This window comes from Balaenoptera borealis (genome assembly GCF_965194805.1).
Source record: "Balaenoptera borealis genome assembly, chromosome: 3".
NCBI classification, from domain to species: domain Eukaryota; kingdom Metazoa; phylum Chordata; class Mammalia; order Artiodactyla; family Balaenopteridae; genus Balaenoptera; species Balaenoptera borealis.
In genome coordinates, this window is record NC_138866.1 from 80740434 (window position 1) to 80759567 (window position 19134).

The 19134-nt window shown below is 33.3% G+C and overlaps 1 long non-coding RNA gene across 5 annotated transcripts in view; it reads right to left on the bottom strand.

The window, feature by feature from the left end:
• The window catches only part of LOC309625496, a 764549-nt gene that overhangs the window by 203529 nt on the left and 541886 nt on the right, over positions 1-19134 (bottom strand). For all 5 annotated transcript variants that reach the window (XR_014242525.1, XR_014242526.1, XR_014242527.1 and 2 more), the window contains exon 4: positions 404-512. This is a non-coding gene — a long non-coding RNA (uncharacterized lncRNA). The remainder of the gene's footprint in view (positions 1-403; positions 513-19134) is intronic.

Sequence of the window (19134 nt, forward strand, 5' to 3'; positions counted from 1 at the left end):
TGGGTGAAGTGTGATGCATCTAGAAAATACTTATTAAGTAATTCTGTATTTAAGCACATCTCTGTAGAATTTTGTTAGTGAAAGCGTAATCATCTACCTCCTAGCAGTTGTTAGCAAAATCAGAAAAAAGATTAATTTAATCTTATATATACAATTCTCTTTGAGGTTATCCAGATTTGTCCCCATCAATATAAATGTATTCATATAGATTACTATGTATTTATAAATTGGATTTCTTATAAGCATGTAAGCTCAGATGGAAAATTTTCTAGCTATGCCAAAAAAACAAAACGTTTCTTAGTCTTTGCTGGTTGAAGTCAAAGAAGGAGTAATTTCAAATCTAAATCGTGACATCTCTAGACAATATAACATAATGAGTAGGTATAGATATAGCATGTCCTACCTTCATCCCTTATTTTGATTGGTTTGTTCTGAATGCGTTTGCTGGTACCTGAGTCCAAGTGGAAAATTTCTTATTCTGGTTCTTCTTTGAGTAGTTGTAAACCTTTCCCCTGTTACAGAAAATACACATAAGATGACATTAATATCAGTGATACACTCCCAATAAGCAAATTCCCTAAAGCAGGGGCCCCCAACCCCTGGGCCACGGACTGGTACTGGTCCGTGGCCTGTTAGGAACCAGGCCACACAACAGGAGGTGAGCAGTGGGCGAGCAAGCGAAGCCTCATCTGTATTTACAGCCACTCCCCATTGCTCGCATTACTGCCTGAGCTCCGCCTCCTGTCAGATCAGCGGCACATTAGATTCTCATAGGAGTTCAAGCCCTACTGTGAACTGTGCATGTGAGGGATCTAGGTTGTGCACTCCTCATGAGAATCTAATGCCTGATGATCTGAGGTGGAGCTGAGGCGGTGATACTATCGCTGGGGAGTGGCTGCAAATACAGATTATCATTAACAGAGAGGATTGACTGCACAGAGACCATAATAAATCAGTTGCTTGCAGACTCATATCAGAACCTATCAGTGAGTGGCAAGTGACAATTAAGCTGCATCTTACGGAGTCGACTGGACATAAGCAACACACTTCGGGTGTCACTGTCTCCCATCACCCCAGATTGGACCATTTAGTTGCAGGAAAACAAGCTTAGGACTCCCACTGATTCTGCATTATGGTGAGGTGTATAATTATTTCATTATATATTACAATGTAATAATAATAGAAATAAAGGGTACAATAAACGTAATGTGTTTGAATCATCCTGGAACCATCCCCCCTCCTGTACACCCCGTTCCGTGGAAAAACTGTCTTCCATGAAATGGGTCCCTGGTGCCAAAAAGGTTGGGGACCGCTGCCCTAAAGGTTAGTTGAAACTCCATCCCTCTTTTCTCACATTGAAGAAAGCATATCTGCATGAAAGTTTCATTTTTAAAGTAACAAATTGAACTCTCTCTCTCATCATCTCTCTCTAGTTTTCAAGAATTAGCGTATCAGCTATTCTCAGTAATTCACTTCATAAGTGATCAGCTATATCAAAGTATCAAGACAGCACTGGTTGGGATCACTCTTATCTCAGAAGGAGATAAAGCGGATCTGCCTGAGGGGCAATGAATTACCCACTGAGGTGACCTTTTCACCTTCTGCTGGTCAACTCTACTAGGAACACTTGTATTATCCGGCATTGTCTGCACTAGGAGTCACAGAACATGAAAAGACACTTGCCAGACTATTATTTCTTTGTGTGTATTTAAAATTTTTTAGGTATAGATCAATTTTCAGAACTTTTTAAGGGTTCAATTCTATTGATTAATCTGAATAATGTGTGTGGGAGTACAATGACAAATATCACCACTTCATTTTATTTTCCCTTTGATTCATAGAATCTTGAGTCCCTGGGAATGCTGCAAATCACACTTCAGCACACTTGTGTATGGTTAGTGGGGCAGTCTTTGTCATCAGGTAAACAGATTGGGGGTTCCAACTTGGCCACCTCCCAGCAGGGTAACCCTGGTAGGTCAGTTTTCCTCTCAGTGTCTGTTTTCTAATCAGAAAAATGAAATAGAGTGTTTTGAGGACTGAGTGAGATAATGTATATGAAAACGCTTCCCAAATTCCAGGCACACGGTATGCACTTAATAACAACAATAATAATGATTATTAAATAATTCTATTAACTCACACCAGGATGTAATCAGCAAGTCAGCCAAACAATGATTTTAGATTTTGCCCTATTTTGTTCTCCACAAAAGGTGAGAAGTTCAAAGTGCAGGGTACAGCAAGAATCCATGCCTCATGCTTGACTAAAGGGATTATCATGTGAATTCCAAAAGAAATTCCAAAAGATATTCATCCAAAAGCAAACTAGCCTTCCTGGGTCACACCTGAGCAAGTCACAGACTTACAAAATTCTCCCTTCTAATAATACTACTTGCTATATTGATTGGTTTTACTAGCTTAACCTTTCTGAGTCTGTTACTCTTTCATAAATGTTGTTAGTGTTTGGTGTACTAGATGTTAAATGGATAATACAGTATATTGATTCTGAATCTAATTTTGGTTTCCAGGGTATTGAGGATAACTGAATCTGGCATTTAGAGCCTTCCAAAACTGCATGAAAATTCTCTAAAATATTTTTGCCTGAAAAAAGATGTTATAAGCACACTGAAAGAACTCCTAGTAAAAATTGTCTGCACAATTTTTCTTGTTTTGAAGATATCATTAGACAGCATTGAAGAACTAGATTTATTCTGATAATCATTACGATGATGAAAAAATTCCTTGCTTCAATAATTGATTTATGCTTCATTTAAATGTACAGAGTAGTTCTAATATAATTTCTTATTAACTCTAATGACGAATTTTAAAGTAGCATGACTCTGAAATAAGGATGAAAATTCTCCATACAACTTATTGCATTTAAATGGATTTAATATTTAATATTTAAAAAATCATTTGATGTAAATAGCCCTCATGAATCACTGCAAATATACTAAGATGTAATTAAATGCTTTTTTCTTTTTAAAGGCATCTAATTGTTTCATAATAAATTCTTTTTGTACTTTCTTCTTTTAAGCTGTGCTATTACTTTTGAGATTATTTTTAATTGTGAAATAACATGAACTCTAAAATTCAGCAAATTTCTAAAAATATTTTCTCTCAGGCAAATTCAGCTGATTCACTTTGTTCTACAGCAGAAACTAACACAATATTGTAAAGCAATTATACTCCAATAAAAAAAAAAAAGTAACTGAATTGTTGCTTAGCATTTGCTTTTATCTTGCAATTGTTTAAACGATTTTGATAAACACTCAGATTTCTAAGACGGAAAAAAATACAACTTGGGGGAGGGACAAGATTCTGTAACTTATCAAGCTTTCACTAGATAAGCTTATGAACACAGAGAAACTACTCTCTGACCTAGTTTGGTACTTGGAATTTGTTGGTATGACAATATGTGTCATAAACTGAGAGGAGAGACAGGATTGACACAGTTCCTACTGGGTAGATCCAGAAATCAGGCACCTACAAGTTCAGTAGCGAGAGCAGCTGCCAGGGGATCTGGTAGCTCCCGGGTCTGTCCTGTGGCACTGTGAAATTGTGAAGTCATGTACAATCACTTTTGGTGTGAGCCCCATCAGAAGACTGGGCAGTGTGGACCATAAGAAAATTCTCTTTGGTCCTTAAGAATGTAACCAAGAATGAGACCTATCACACATTCACACGTAAACACACACATGCATGCAATCAACTAATAAGAAAAAATTAGAATCCTGGAACAATCCCTAATCCATACCTCATAAAGAATAAATGTCTTTTGAATATAGTATAAGATTTCAGGAAAGCAGCATTTTGGTCTGAGTTCAGGCAGTCCTGAAGCATTCAGGATTTGGCTCTGTAAACTTAATATGTAGCAAGGAAAGAGCCTTGAAAAATGAGCCAAAAGACCTAGTTTAGTTTGTTACTCACTTGACAGTGAGTTACTTTTTAAGACCTCATCTGTTTTCTTCAGTTATATTAGGACAGTGCTAATTTTCTGACAGATTCTTGGGCTTCATAGATTGGCCATGTAAGTTAATGCTGGTTAAAGTTAGGATGACTATATTATTTTGTCATCTGTACCAGGATACTTTTGAGACAGAAGGAGGGAGGCGCTGATAATGATACGGAGGCAATATGTACAAACCAGGACTATCTTGGGCAAACAGGTACATGTGTTCACTCTACATGAACTTTTAACACTAGAAAGCACTGTTCACCTATAAGATGTGATAATGGTAGTGGTGATGGTATCTGAAGCCTAGCTTCCAAACCCAATTTGACAAGGTACAGTGAGCTTTTCTGTGACATCATGGGAGGGAAATGCAGCCTGCACAACCTATGAAGTTTGCAATGGTTTATAGTGAAGCACATATGTTAATATGAAGTTGGAGAATTTCCCAACTAAAATTTTAAAAAAATTTGAAATAGTTTTATGTTTCAAGGCTTTTTAGAATATTTTTAGATTAATCTATACTACTTCTAAGGCAATAATAAGCAAAGTTCCTTTCTCAATTTTCCCCTTCTTAAAGAAACCAGCCTTTCAAATAATGTAATCAGAAATGATGGATGAGGAGATCTTTGTATTTTCCCAGTTTAATAGAGCTCATAGAAAAGAAAAGTTGTATACTATTCTTCAAGGTTATTATCATAGTTATTATTAATTTTGGCTAAGAAAATGAGTCTACTGGGTTGAATAATCTTGATGTTTACTTAGAGAAAATAATTTTTTTTCATTACCAAACTATCTTTCCTCTATCTATTGTACTTGGAGAAGAGAGAATAAGGAGGATAAAAATAGTATATTTTGGCAATTGTTTGATATAATTCTACAGACAAAAAGCATTCTTGATGAAGTTTGTATTATTTAATCAACATTGTGCAATGTGAAAAAATTCAGGTCATCTACAGTAAAGTTGGCTTTTTTTCCCCAACAAATTATTATAAAAGAAGTTTATTCTTTTATAACATTTTAGTATTAAGCTAGTTGTTGGAATAAGTGCTATCAGAAAATTTTACTAAATAATGGGCTAATTGGTTATAGGACCTTTAACCCTAAGAATCCATAGGCAGCCTAAATTTAAGATTATCTCATTGGGCATAAGAAATATACTCATTTCCTATCACATACAGCAGGATGGTGTCAACAAAAATAATTGCCTTAGCATATACTGAGTAAAGACCAATAAGAACAAATTACATTGCCAAACATGGGAGCAATGACATTCATCTTCTTGATCCCAAACTGAACAAATTTAATAAGTTTTGGAATTAAAGATTTCTTTTTACTAAAAAAACTGAAAATCATTTGAAATAATATACCATGAAAACACTAAGTTTAAAATTTAAGAAACTCTGCCAGTTCCTAAGACTCAATTTTTCTTTTGATGCGTATGTATAAAAATTCTTCCTCAGTCATATCTAAAAACAAGGCTAAAGGTTGTCACCTGAATCATGCAAACACTACTGGTCAATTTAGAAAAAGGCAATGTTTCACCTACTCTTGAAATTGGATACGAAATTCCACACTTCTTTAAAAAGGGGCTGGTTATAGTGAACCATACATTTATAAATGGGTACCATGTTGTAAACAGGAACACTGGGTACCTAAATAATGGTGTATACTTTTTGAAACTTGTTCTCCAAAATAAGTCACATATTGTATAACTTAAGGGCCTATCGTCTCATATTGTTTCTGAAAGAAGAATGAACAATGTGCATATTAAAATATGTTTAAGTAAAAAAGGATATAGGGTATAGTTTTGCGACTTTAGTAACCCTTGAGATTTTGTTCCCATCAAAGATAGTCATAATGAAAGTGGATTTACAGTTTTTTTCCTAGTTTTAACTTCATTATGCCATCAGTTCATATAATCTTAGATTTTTTCACAAAATTATGAATTTTGATGCATAAACACAGTATATTTAGAATATGTTTTATTCACAGATTGCACTTTTAATATTTTCTGCTCTTAATTTTAAAAGCAAGAAGGTTCGGTATCCCATAGTCTGAATGCTAGTAACACTAAAATTATATTAAATTTGCTTTTTATACATACCCCTTTATTTAAAAAAAAAAATCTGGGAGTTATGAGGAAAAAAAATGCAAATCATTGGACGGCAGCAAATACAAATTCATAGTCTTATCCACATCCCATTACATACCAGCTGGCATTAACTGAGTATTTACTGATTGCTAGGTACTGTGCTCAGTTTTTGCTCAGTGATGATCAATTGATTCTCACCCAACACTATAGGGTTGGTCCAACTATTACTGTCTTTTACCAGATGAAGAAACTTAAGATTCGCTTGCTCAAACCTCCACATGTATTAAATGTTGGCCCTTGTAATGGGACCAAAGCAGTCTGAGTATTTGGCCACAGCAGAAGCCTTTTAACGAAAACCAGTTGGGTCAGCAACTGGTCAGTTAAGAGAAGGACCATAAAAAAAAATACAAATATACAGGCACAAGATATCATTTAAAATATATAAATATAGGGTCATTCATCATTTTTTAAAATTTTACTTTATTTTTTGATGTAGAGTGAAAGCGTTTTCTTTAAGGATAGATCTACTGACTAAAGTTCCATAGTATTTTCTTGCATAAACCATATCCATACTTTGTCCTTCACAACCTTGAATTTCAGTATCTTTAAAGGGTGCAAAAACATTTGTAAAGGAATATAAGTGAAGTTCTATTCTAGATTCTTAAAAATTTAGTTTCTAACGTTTTGTACTTGTCTCATCCACACCTAAATGCACAGCAATTACTTTCTGTAAAAAAAATTTTGTCTTTATCAAGTTTAACACATTCATCATTTTGATTTTCTTAATAACAACTCTCTTTACATACCTATACTTATTTCATGTATTTAGTTAAGTCATGCAATTACAATAACTACTGGCATAAACAGGCTTAGAAATAAAAATAATATGCTTTAGGGATTATACAACTCAACTGGCACTCAGTATATCCTGGGGACATCCGTTTGTATGTTTTTTAAAAAGAATGAAGGCTCTGCTGTCTCTTCCTGTCTATAGATAGGCTGTATAACCCCCTTGTTCTTTGTGTAGTATTCTTAGAATATCTCTGAATGAAAGAAGTTATATAAATGCAAAGTAGGAAAAAGGCAATCTCAAGATTAGAAGCTGCCTTAGTATGATAATACATAATCTAAGTATTGTGATTATGAATGAATGTACTCATTAAGATTTATATACATGTAAATATATATACACATATTACATGTATATTCTCTCATGCTTACATTTAAAATATTTTGGGCAATTTTTATGTGCTTTTATACTTTCCTAAAAGTCTTCTATTCAAGCATAAAAAGCATGTTGCAAAAGTGATAAGTAAGGGCTAAAAAATATAAGCAAATAAATTACATTTCTTCATTCTAACCATGATATTCTTGAACACAAAAATCTTTAGCAGCCTATTACAGAGCAATCTTTTATGCCATATATTACATTAAAGTGACATGATAGTTAAGACCTATTTCAACTAAGGTATATATTTTTGATTTGATAAAATAATTTGAAAGATGTCAACACAAAAACACATAAGGCTGATTATTTTAGTAAAATAAAACAGAGGCAGTTTTATTCTAATAAGAAAATGCCAGGCCTGAAGTCACACCTTCCTGTGCATCTAACAGTATTCTCATTTTATCATATTTTAAAAATCCACACCTCATATTTTCTGTTACCTTATATGGATGGTGCTAATGACACACATAGTAAACCTTCTATTAGCCTTGTAGTTGAATAGGATTTGTTTAATTTCAGCTGTCAAATAATGTGAAAAAAAAAACCATTCTGGTAACCCTATGAGTTAAAATATGTTAGAATTATAAAAGTAAATGTTTCACAAACAGCAATAATTTATTGATTGTGTTCTCTGCCAGCATAAAATTAAAAGTGCAGAATATGCCCATTTGGGAAGCTTGATGACTTACTTGCTTGAGTGGTTTACAAGAAACTTTGAAAAATTTCCTTCTAAAGCAAGTTAAAGGAACTAAAAGGCATGGGAATGGTGTGGATCTCCCTTACTATATGCAAAATGTATTTTAGTGTATTTTCCTTACTATTACATACACAAAAGGAATCATTCCCTATGATGTTTCACAAAATATATTCTAGGTGACTTAAATTACAGAAAAAACAATCTCTGAATTTAATCATTAAAACAATGAAGACATGAATACGTGAAATACTCTCCTTTGCCATTCCTCTTTTAATCCTATACCCTTGATTATGTAGTATAAATGACCTGCTATGTATCTTCTTTGGTACTTTTCCCTCTGCATTTATTAACATACACAGACACAAACGTTATTTAGATTGAGCTCTCTGATGACAGGGTGTTGAGTGCAAAATGTTCACTGGGGTGAGCTCTTGGGAGATACACCTCTAAACACACTCCTAAGGAAGTGAGGAAGGCAGCAGGGGGAAGAGGGACAAGCTGACTACAATAAAGTTGCAGTTGAGGCCTCATCAAACTCATGGGGAAATCCTCAAGCTCCATGGAACCTTTCAGAGTTGTCCCAAATTGAGACAAGGAACTGGAATTCTGTATTCTCAAAGTCATTAGCCAACCCCTGGGAAGAGGTACAATCTTGGGTGAGTAGTTTCCAGAGAAGGACAAAACTCAGAGCCATCATCAGTCGATAATCCCAGCAACTGGGAGATAGCCTGGGTATCTGGGTAGAACACTCCACAATATCCTCTGTGTCTATTTAGGCAATTGAGATCTCTGTTCACTTAATTAAAAAATATAATCAGAAATACATGATCTTCATCTATTTGCATTTTTACTTAACTTTGCAATGTGCACGTCCTCCTAAGTGATAAGTCTATCTCATTTATTTTAATGGCTACATAATATTCATCGTAAGATTATACATTTTATTTATTTTTAACTTTAATTTTTTGATTGTTGTTTTTTACTAATGCAAATAATGCTGCATTATCTTTTTATGTATGTTTTTCTGAATTCATATTTTGTTAAATAAATTTCCATAAATTCAACTGCTGAGTCAAAGTTTAGGTATGTTTGTTTAAATAAACAATAGTAGGTTATTTTGTTAAATGGTTATAGTAATGCACACTACCATCAGAAGCATATACAATTACCTGTTTGATACAGAAGGTTTTCAATGTAAATTTCTTTTTTCAATTGTGACTAGAAAATATTATCTCATTGTGTTTTTAACATTCATTTTCTTAACCATAAATAAGGTTATGCTTTCTAAAAGGTGTTTATTGTCTATTTTTTTCTCTCCTTTGACTTGCCTATTCATTTCCTTTTTCTTTTTTGTGGTTGGTTTTGTTTATCTTATTCTTATTAATATACCCTATATGTTTTAATATTTTCTCCTGGTGAATTGTTTAATGGCTTTGCTTTTAGTATCTTTATTAGTCAAGGTTTCTCCAGAGAAACATAATCAATACTGATAGATGGATTGTAGGAATAGGCTGATGTGGTTATGGAGGCTGAGAAGTCCCACAGTCTGCCATCTGCAAGCTAGAGAATCAGGAAAACTGGTGGTGTAATTCTGTCTGAGTCCAAAGAGAATCCGGGGGCTGAAGGCTCTAAGTCCTGGTCTGAGTACAAAAGCTTGAGAATCAGAAGTGCTGATGTCCAAAGGCATAAGAGGGATGTCTTCGTTTAAGCAAAGAGAGAAAATTTGTCCTTCCTCTGCCTTTTTGTTTATTCAGGTCCTCAATTCAGGGTGGGATTGCATGATGCCCACCCGCATTGGTGAGGGTGCTCCTCTTCACTCTGCCTACCAATTCAAATGTTAACCTCTTCTGCAGACACCGTTTATAATATTTTACAAGCTTTCTGGACATCCCTCAGCCCAGTCAAGTTAACACATATGATTAATGATCACCGTATCTTTTAGAAACAAAGGACCTACATTTTATGCCTTTTGGATTTTTTATCTTAAGAAATCCTCTTACTCCAAGGTTCACAAATATTCTCCTCCATTTCCACTAAAATCATCCAAATTTCTTTCTTATATTTATATTTTTTGATCCCTAAAGTATATTTATTAAGTACAAAGCAAATTGAAGAACAATATGTATAATATGACATTTTGGAAAACAAAAAATTTAGAATAATAGTTTTTAAAGCCAGTTCAAAGGACTGAACGTTTGTGTCTTCCCCAAAAATTATATGTTGAAGCCCTAAACCTGAATGTGTTGGTATTAGGAGGTAGGGCCTTTGGGAGGTGATTAGGTCATGAGGACTCTGCCATCATGAATGAAATTAGTCCTTATAAAAGAGGCTCCAGTGAGCTCTCTAGATCCTTTCGCTATTTGAGAACACAGTGAGAACATGGCTCTCTATAAACCGGAAAGTGGGTCCTCATCAGACACCAAAATTGCTGGCACCTTGATCTTGAACTTCCCAGTTTCCAGAACTGTGAGAATTAAATTTCTGTGCTTATAAGTCATTCAGTCTATGGTATTTTTGTTATAGCAGTCCAAACAGACTAAGACAAAACTCCAACCTACTTCTGTAGGAAAGCAGGAAAGTCTGTCAGAATGTGTACCGAACTGAAGATGACAGCAGCTACCTCCAGGGGATGGAGCTGGACCAAGGAGAGAGGAAGAATTTCATTCTTTACACTCTACATTTTGAAAAAGAGAGAGAAAAGGTAAGATAGAATTATGGGTAATTTTTATACCCTATTTTTCTCTTCTCTGTGTTTTCCAAATTTTTCATAATGGAGATATATTAATAATATTTCATAACCAGAAAGCATAAATTTAAGGGTCTCAGGAGTTCATCACTAAGTAGAGTAGTTTTGAAGGTTTCTTTAAAGTGAAGGTGCATTTTTTACATCTGTAGATTGTTAAAGTCTTGTACACCCCCAGAAAACTTTGCTCTGGAGCAGATGCAAGAGGACACTAACTTCTGCCTGAGCCTTCGTTTGTAGGAAAGGTCTTGGTAACAAATATTTTCATTTCTGAGTCAGGCTCTCCTTTTAGGGCTTCCTGCTATATTTATATTTTTAATACATTTAAAAATTATCCTGATCACGGCTTGAGGTGTAGATCTAGTTTCATTTTCTTTTTTCAACTTGTTTACTGAGGTATAATTTATGTACAGTAAAATTTACAGTGTGGTAGGTTTGACAGACATATACTACCAAAATAAAAATATAGAATATTTTGCTGATCTCAAAACATTCCTTGGTTATTCTTTGTGGTTAATCGCCTCTCTTACATTCCTAGCTTTTGGCAACAACCGATCTGATACCTGTCCCTATAGTTTTGCCTTTTCCAGAAAGGCATACAAATGAAATGACACAGTGTGTTGCCTTTTGAGTCTGGCTTTTTTCACTTAGCATAATTTTGAGATTGGTCCATATTGTTGTGTGTATATCCATAATGTGTTCCTTTAAATTGCTGAGTAGTATTCCATTTTACAGATGTACCACAATCTGTTTATCTATTCACCACTTGAAGGGCACTGAGTTGTTTCCAGTTTTTGGCAATTATGAAAAAGAGATATTATAACTATTTGCATACAGAACTTTGTGTGGATATATGTTTTCATTCTCTCAGGTAAATACAGAGAGTAAGAGATTCATTTTTTAAAAATGGATAGTCAGATATCCCAATCCCATTTATTAGATTATCCATTTTTTTCACCACTGAATGGAATGTTATCTTAATCAAATATTAACTCCCCCTCTTACTATTCTTTTCCAAGATTTCCTTGGCAAATATTACACATTTTTTTAATTTGAACTTTTTGTACAGTTTAATTGTGTTCCAAAAAGCAAACTAGCAAACAATTCTGCTGTGATTCTGATAGTAACAGATAAAAATATATCATACCTATATTAATTCAAGAAGGATTAGTATTTTTACAGTATAACAGTTTTCCCATTTAAGAGCACAGCTCGTCTCTCCATTCATTCAAGTTCTGTTTCTTAATTATACATATATATACACACACAAAAATGATATATATTCTGATTTGAACATATATATAAAATTTTAACCATCATAATAGCAACAAGAGCAACAATAGATAACACCTATAGAGGCAGGCATTCTAAACATTATACCTATATTGATTCATTTAATACTCATAACAACCCAATAAGTTAGATATTATTTCTCCATTTTTTTAGATGAGAGAACTGAAGCAGAGAAAGTTTTAGGGGACTAGCACAAGTTTAAGTGACTCAATGACAGGCACTCAACAAATTTTATTATTATTTCAAGGTATTTCAGTTGATTCTCTAAGATTTTCTAAAAATATGATAATACAATCTATAAATAGTGTTGATATCTTTGCTTTTGTGGTGCTTCTATATTATGTATATCATATTACATTGAACCTCAAAAACAGTACTAGTAATGACAGTAAGCATCCCTGTCTTATTACTAAAGATGAATAAAAAGCTTAACACTTCCTCATTTGATTGGATGCCTGTCCTTGGCTTTTCATAAATGCTATTTAACTTACATAGAAATGTTTCATAAATTCTTGTTTAACTGTAAGTTTTTTTAAAAAATCAGTTACAGCAAACTGAATTTTGTCAAATATCTTGTCAGCATCTATTAATGTAATTTTTCCCTTTTAAATGACATATTGATACTCTTTGTATTATTAAACAATTCTTGAATTCATAGAGTAAATCTACTTGGCAGAAATAATTATTTAAAATAATATTCTGGAATTTGTTTTAGTACCTAATTTAAACATTTTGCTTTTAGATGTGGGATAGTACTCTGTAATCATATTAATATTTCGGCAGAAAATATGTGAATATTCATACTAAATGGGACAAGACTTAACAGGTCTGGCTTTTCTACCTAATGAATTAAAAAAGAAAACTATTGTTTTTGGATATGAGAACTGTGGGCAAGAGATAGTGTACCTGTAAAAAAATTGTATGGTCCTTGAAAGTTATATCTGAATCTGATCTTCTGCCTTTTAAAAATGGTAGGACTTTAACATCCTCTATACTTTTTAACATGTTTAAAATTTCTATTCTTCTTAGGTCAACATTTAGCATTTATATTTCACTGGGAATGTATCCATTTTTCTATTTCAAATTTATTGCTTAAGAGAGTGTAGAGGTGTGAAATTAATCAAGCACTGGAGTTTGGAAGGTGTTCAGGATCTATGATGAAAAAGAGTATCAAGGTAGGAATCAGAAAGGAATAGACAGAAATCTGCAAGGAAATTTTTGTTAGTGTAGAATCATAGATAGAAAATTTTGTTAGTGTTAAAGGAAGTAACATTTCAGAATTAACCTGGATCAAGGCACTAATTTAAATAAAGATTTGTATCCACTTTATCAGGTGTTGAAGTTTGAACTGGGCTGTGCCTATGTTGGTGCCTTGTAGATAGTGTGTCAGATATATAGACGGGCTCATAAATACCAAATTAATCTTAGCAGTATCCTTGGGTGTATAGTCATTTGGACTCAGTGTGTACTATTGAAGAGATACTGGGGAGAAAAGGGATCTATGAAGAGTTCAAGAGTGATTGGGAATAACCTCTGAGTTAGGAGAAATCAAGCAAATCCTACAATGCCTCCTCTATTTTCATTTTCTTAGTGCTTCCATTGATCCTCTTGAGTCAACACTCTTTATGTCAGTGGATGCAGAATCAGTGTATTCAGATGCAATCTATCAACTACATCACTGATATTTCACTTTCAAAATTAAGGCTAGAAGATTTTGAGTTCTTGTATCTTTCCTAAGAATGTCAGTCTTGAGCTCAATTATCCTGTTCAGAGATCCTTGGGAACTGTAAAGCAGAATTAACTACAGCTATAGAAATGTTTGATAATTTTCTTCACTTCTAACTTAATATTTAAGTTCATATCTACTTTATCATCTTTTCAGACTAAAGTTACTTACTGAGAGAAATCAGTTATAGAAATAAAAACATCTTACAGCTTAAACCTGCCAATGATCGGCACATTGAATAATGTTTGGTTAATGACCTTGAGGCTTTTGGATTTAGCATTTGGTGGGAAGGATTACATAAGATACTATATGTTGTAATCTTCATTGTGAGAGTTATATTTGAACTCATATATTTCTACTAGTTCTTTGAAGTCACTGTACAGTATTTCAGACAAAATGGATTTCCACAGCTCTTTGTATAATGTTTCTACAGTTATGTCAAAATCAAATTTTTTGGATTTATTTTTGATTTGGATAGCTCTCCTTCCAAACCCCGTTTTAGAATTTGAGTTGTTTTTAGCTGATAGAATTTTTTTTTTGCTGGCCGTGGACTAGACCAATATATATTGACTTTCAGAAGTTTACTTAAACTTCTGATTCCAGAAAAACAAAGGGATTTTTGTAATTCAAAGAAAGATATGTTTATGTTTCCTTCTGTTAATTCACCTATCGAAACACATTCACCAGACAGATGTTTCTAGGCAAAAAGCATCAGTTAGTGGTATTTATTACTTTACTCTAAGCTTTATAAAAGGAGCATTTTTCAATCAAAGATTGCTCTTTTCCTTGGCAATCATACCTAGCCAAAGTTTAAAGACTGTTAAAAGATCACACAGTAGACTTAAATTTGTAATCAACTATACCCTTTTAAAAGAAGTCTGAACTAGTCAAAATGCAATGTCTGTAGAAGAAAAAAATCTGATGAGACTATCTTTGTTTATATTTCCTGTTTCCAGTCTGTCTCAGTTATTCTTCTCTGTATCACTAGTCTCTTTGAATATAGTAGCTGGCTGAGTGAGATTCCTGACTTCATAAAACATGGAAACACTTTTAATTTCATAGCAAAATTCCTCGTATTTGGCAGTAGATCATTGAGATGACATTTGGGACAACAAACCTTCAGAAAAAGGCAGAGAAAATAATCAAGAATAAATGAAAGAAGCACTAGGAATCAACACTGAAAAAAATGATTTGGGGGCAAAATAAAGAATGTTTATAATGTGCAAAATGAAATGTCCTTTTTGGAAGCATCTGTAAATTCTATATTTCATTATGGAATAATCTCATCAGTAGATATCAGAGCATTTTTTTTTCCTGATTGATAATAAATTCCATTTTAAATTATTTCATTTTTCCTGGTACTGTATGATTTTAATTTAGAATGAGTTTAGGATATTTGGACAGTCTCAAAGTAGTGGCTATAAATTTTCTCTTCACAAAAAGAATTCTCTTCCTTGGCTTTCCTCCCTTGATGCATTTTCTAACCACCTCAATTGGGGTGGACCCTGCCTGTACTGTGTTAGAACGGTTATTTTAAACAACTCACCTACATTTGGTATGTACTTCTATATAAACTAGGTATTTATATGCATATGTTACCCATCCTCTCTCTCTGACCTGCATGAAGTACCAAGCAACCTGGGATTGGTCCTCTTTCAAAAAGTAAGTAAATTAGTAAATAAATTAATATACCAATGGTCATTGACTAGATCTTGTTAAATTTTGTAAAACTTGTAGCACCTATGGCAGCAATGAAGCTCAACAGAGATACTGTTACAGTGCCCTAAACCCACTCCCAATCTATCCTCCCTGTCGCTTAATGCCTAAGTTACTGATCTGATACACAAATCCTTTAATATTATTCCCCTACTTAAAATTCTTTAATAGCTATTCATTGTGGATAAAGTTCTAACTCAGCTCAAGGAACAAAGCTTCCATTGATGTGGACCTACCTAGATCTCTGGCCCTATCCCAAGCTACTGTTCCAGTGCACGCCCTACATCCCCAGATATGTAAAAGTTATTCTGAGTTTCTTAAATGCTCTCTTTAGGCTCTTTCACTACTCTGAGCCATTCTGTGTGTTGTTCCCTTAGCACAGAATATTTATCTCCTTCTAAATACTTTGTATCCTTCAAACTTCATTGTAAGTTTTTCCAAGATGCCCCATCTTGCCTACTGAATTTGGTTCCCTGGTATAGCCTTCTCCTAGAATATTCTTTGTATGTATCTTTTGTCAATATTTTGTAATATAATATAGTTGTTGGGTTTTTTTTGAGAATTTTAAAAATTTTAATACAGTTCAAGTCAGTGTGCTGTACACACTTAGCAGAGTATAGTCACATAATAGGTTCTTGATAAATAATGTTACTAAATAAAAACTATATTTTGCATAAATCAAAACATAGCAGTGATTCAATAAGTAACTCTCAGAAAAGAATAGACAGAACACTATAACGGTATGTGAGATGCCATTATAAATATAGTTATTAATTATATAATCTAATTGTTTTTAGTGTAATATGTGGGGTTTGGGAAAGAAATGCTATTGTTTTTAACTTAGCTTGAATGCTGCTACTGAAATCTTACAATTGTCATCTGCCTACCTGCCACAGGACATGGGACCCAGAATAATGACCCATTGTGTCCTATTCTATGTATAACTCCAGCACTGTAGGACCTGGATCTTCACATTATTCTCCTTTATTAGTTGTAAGATCTACTATTCTCTGTGCTATAGACTATGTGTGTCTCCCCCAAATTCATATGTTCAAACCTAATCTTCAATGTGATGTTATTTGGAGGTATGGCCTTCTGGAGGTGATTAGGTCTTAAGGGTGGAGCCCTCATGAATGAGATTAACGCCCTTACAGAACAGACTCAGAGAAATCAGAGAAATCCCTGGCCCCTTTTGCCATGTGTAGGACACTGAAAAAATGGTCATCTATGAACCAGGAGGCAGGACCTTACCAGATACCAAACCTGCTGGCTCCTTGATCTTGGACTTTCCAGCCTCCAGAACTGTGAGAAATAGATCTCTGTTGTTTATAAACCACCGTCTAGGGTATTGTTATATTAGCCCAAATGGACTAAGACTGCTCAGACTGCCTTTATATGTTTGAACCTCTCCTGAAAACATCCCATTTTGTCAAGCTAGTTTGCCCATGAATAAAGTACTTTAGAGTTGTTTAGCTGTTGATTGTTCACATAAAAATGGGAAATAAATACTATTTAGATTGTCAAATTGTTAATATTAAATTGAAAAATAAGGTGTCATTTTTAGCAAGAGCAGATGTTTGGGGCACATCTTTTTCAGTGCATCTGTTTATTAATGAGGGGTTAGCTAGAGCTTTGTGAACATGCGGCTTTATTTATTTAAAAAAAAAAATTCCACTGGCTTTCAATTTACATCATAACAAAAGTGTGTATAATGTGGCAGAACTGTTTTATGTGATTAAGAACTGTTTATTCTGGATTTATAATTAATTTAATTGTAACATCTAGAGGACTGCAATTTTGAAAAACTTTCCATCCTGATTGCCTATTATTCAAGTGACAACAGTGAAATAAAGTGACACTATGATAAATGGAAACGTAACAAGCAGTTGTCCTGAGTTAATAACACTTTGAAAGAAAAATCTATAAAATTTTTATATAAATCATGTATTATATTTAATATATACAAAGAAAATAGTTTTGCCTTCAAATTTTGCATCAGAGGTAGAAAGTTCACAATTTAATAAACATCTTACAAATGTATTTTCATTATTTAAAACCAGCTTGAGATATTCCCTATCTAGATAAAAATAGAGTGAGGAAAAGAACTAATTCAGGTGCTCCATCAAATGATTTCCTTAAACCCAGGTCCCATTTGAGGTCAGTGACACACCTTCATTTGTCTGAACTATGGTTTTTACAAAATTCAATCAAACATTAAAAGGAAGTACTTAATTAGTTATGCTGCAATAACAAAGAAAAATTATTACACCATACTAACCTATGTTACAGCAGAACCCTGACCCCACAAAAATGATTGGTGCCATTAATGAGATTGATTGAAATACATAGGAATTATAATTCAAAGAACTGGTGAATAGAAAGCCATCAAATTCAGACTGCATTATTTTTCTACTCAGATGCTACACTAAGATTCCATATAAACTTATTTCCAAAGCTGAACTGTATTGTAGAAAGTGTTAATAAAATGGATATGGAATAAATGTGTAGTTTCCACTTCCATTTAGTTAAATGCACTTCAATAAATTACAGCCAGTAAGTAGTTTTTAATTCAAATATAACATCTTTGCCAAGTGAAATCCTTAGATATAAGGATTTCTAAAACAAAAATCTGTTTGTGGGATAAACAAGATGAGATTCTGAACAATTATTCCCACCAAACGCCCAAATCCGAATTTTAGTGTAATTGCTCTCAGATTATTGCAGGAAAATTTAAAAATAGGGAAAAGTGGAAAAGAACTTAAAAAAAAAAAAAACCACCCACAAGTAACTACTATTCACATTTTTATATTTTCTTCCTATCATTTTGTATGAAAATGATTTTTATTATTTTTGCTCTCTAAAAGATATTTTTATTAGGCTTTGTCCAAAACATGTAAAATGACTTGATCTTTCTTACATAAAAACACCTTTGAGTTCTTAGTATTTGTGTATTAGATCATAATTATAGAAATTGGAAGTTTCCTGCAAAACAAGTAATGTACATACCACGTTTCTATTTGTGACTAATCATTCTTTATTTCTTCCTAGATTAAAGTTGGTGATAGCTTTACAAATAAACTCTAGTGACTAAATGGCCACATTTTACATTATAGATTCTCCTCCTATGTCAGACCATTCACAGAAGGTCAAAAAGTGTAATAAAAATATTTTATTTTTCACCTGGGATAAATCATGAAAATATTTCTAAGGTTTACATAGACTTTGAACATATAGGATTAAATATTGTAGTATTATATAGGAAGCTCATGAGTTTAATATACAACACCTTCTGAAAATCAGCACAAGAAAACCTACCATGTAAGGTAAACAATAAACCTATGTATTATTCACTGATGGGAGAGCGGAAATTTAGAGAGAGCTCCCATTATGGAACTCTGAATTATGCCTACCTTTTATAGGCACACTCTCTGATAATACATTTTCAGGTTTTTATACATGATTGTAAATATTGATCTTTTCTTTTACAATTAAAATCAATTGGCTCAAGTCTAGTGAAAATATAAATGAAGTTAAAGACTTGCAGCTTTTAGGCTACTAGTGGTTTCAAACTTTGATCAAATTTAATTTTATGAGGTCTTTTTCATGACTAGGATGTAGTAGTAGCATTTCCATGATTTAGTTACAATTAAAGATGAATATAACATTAAATTCAAATAATTGTGTAAA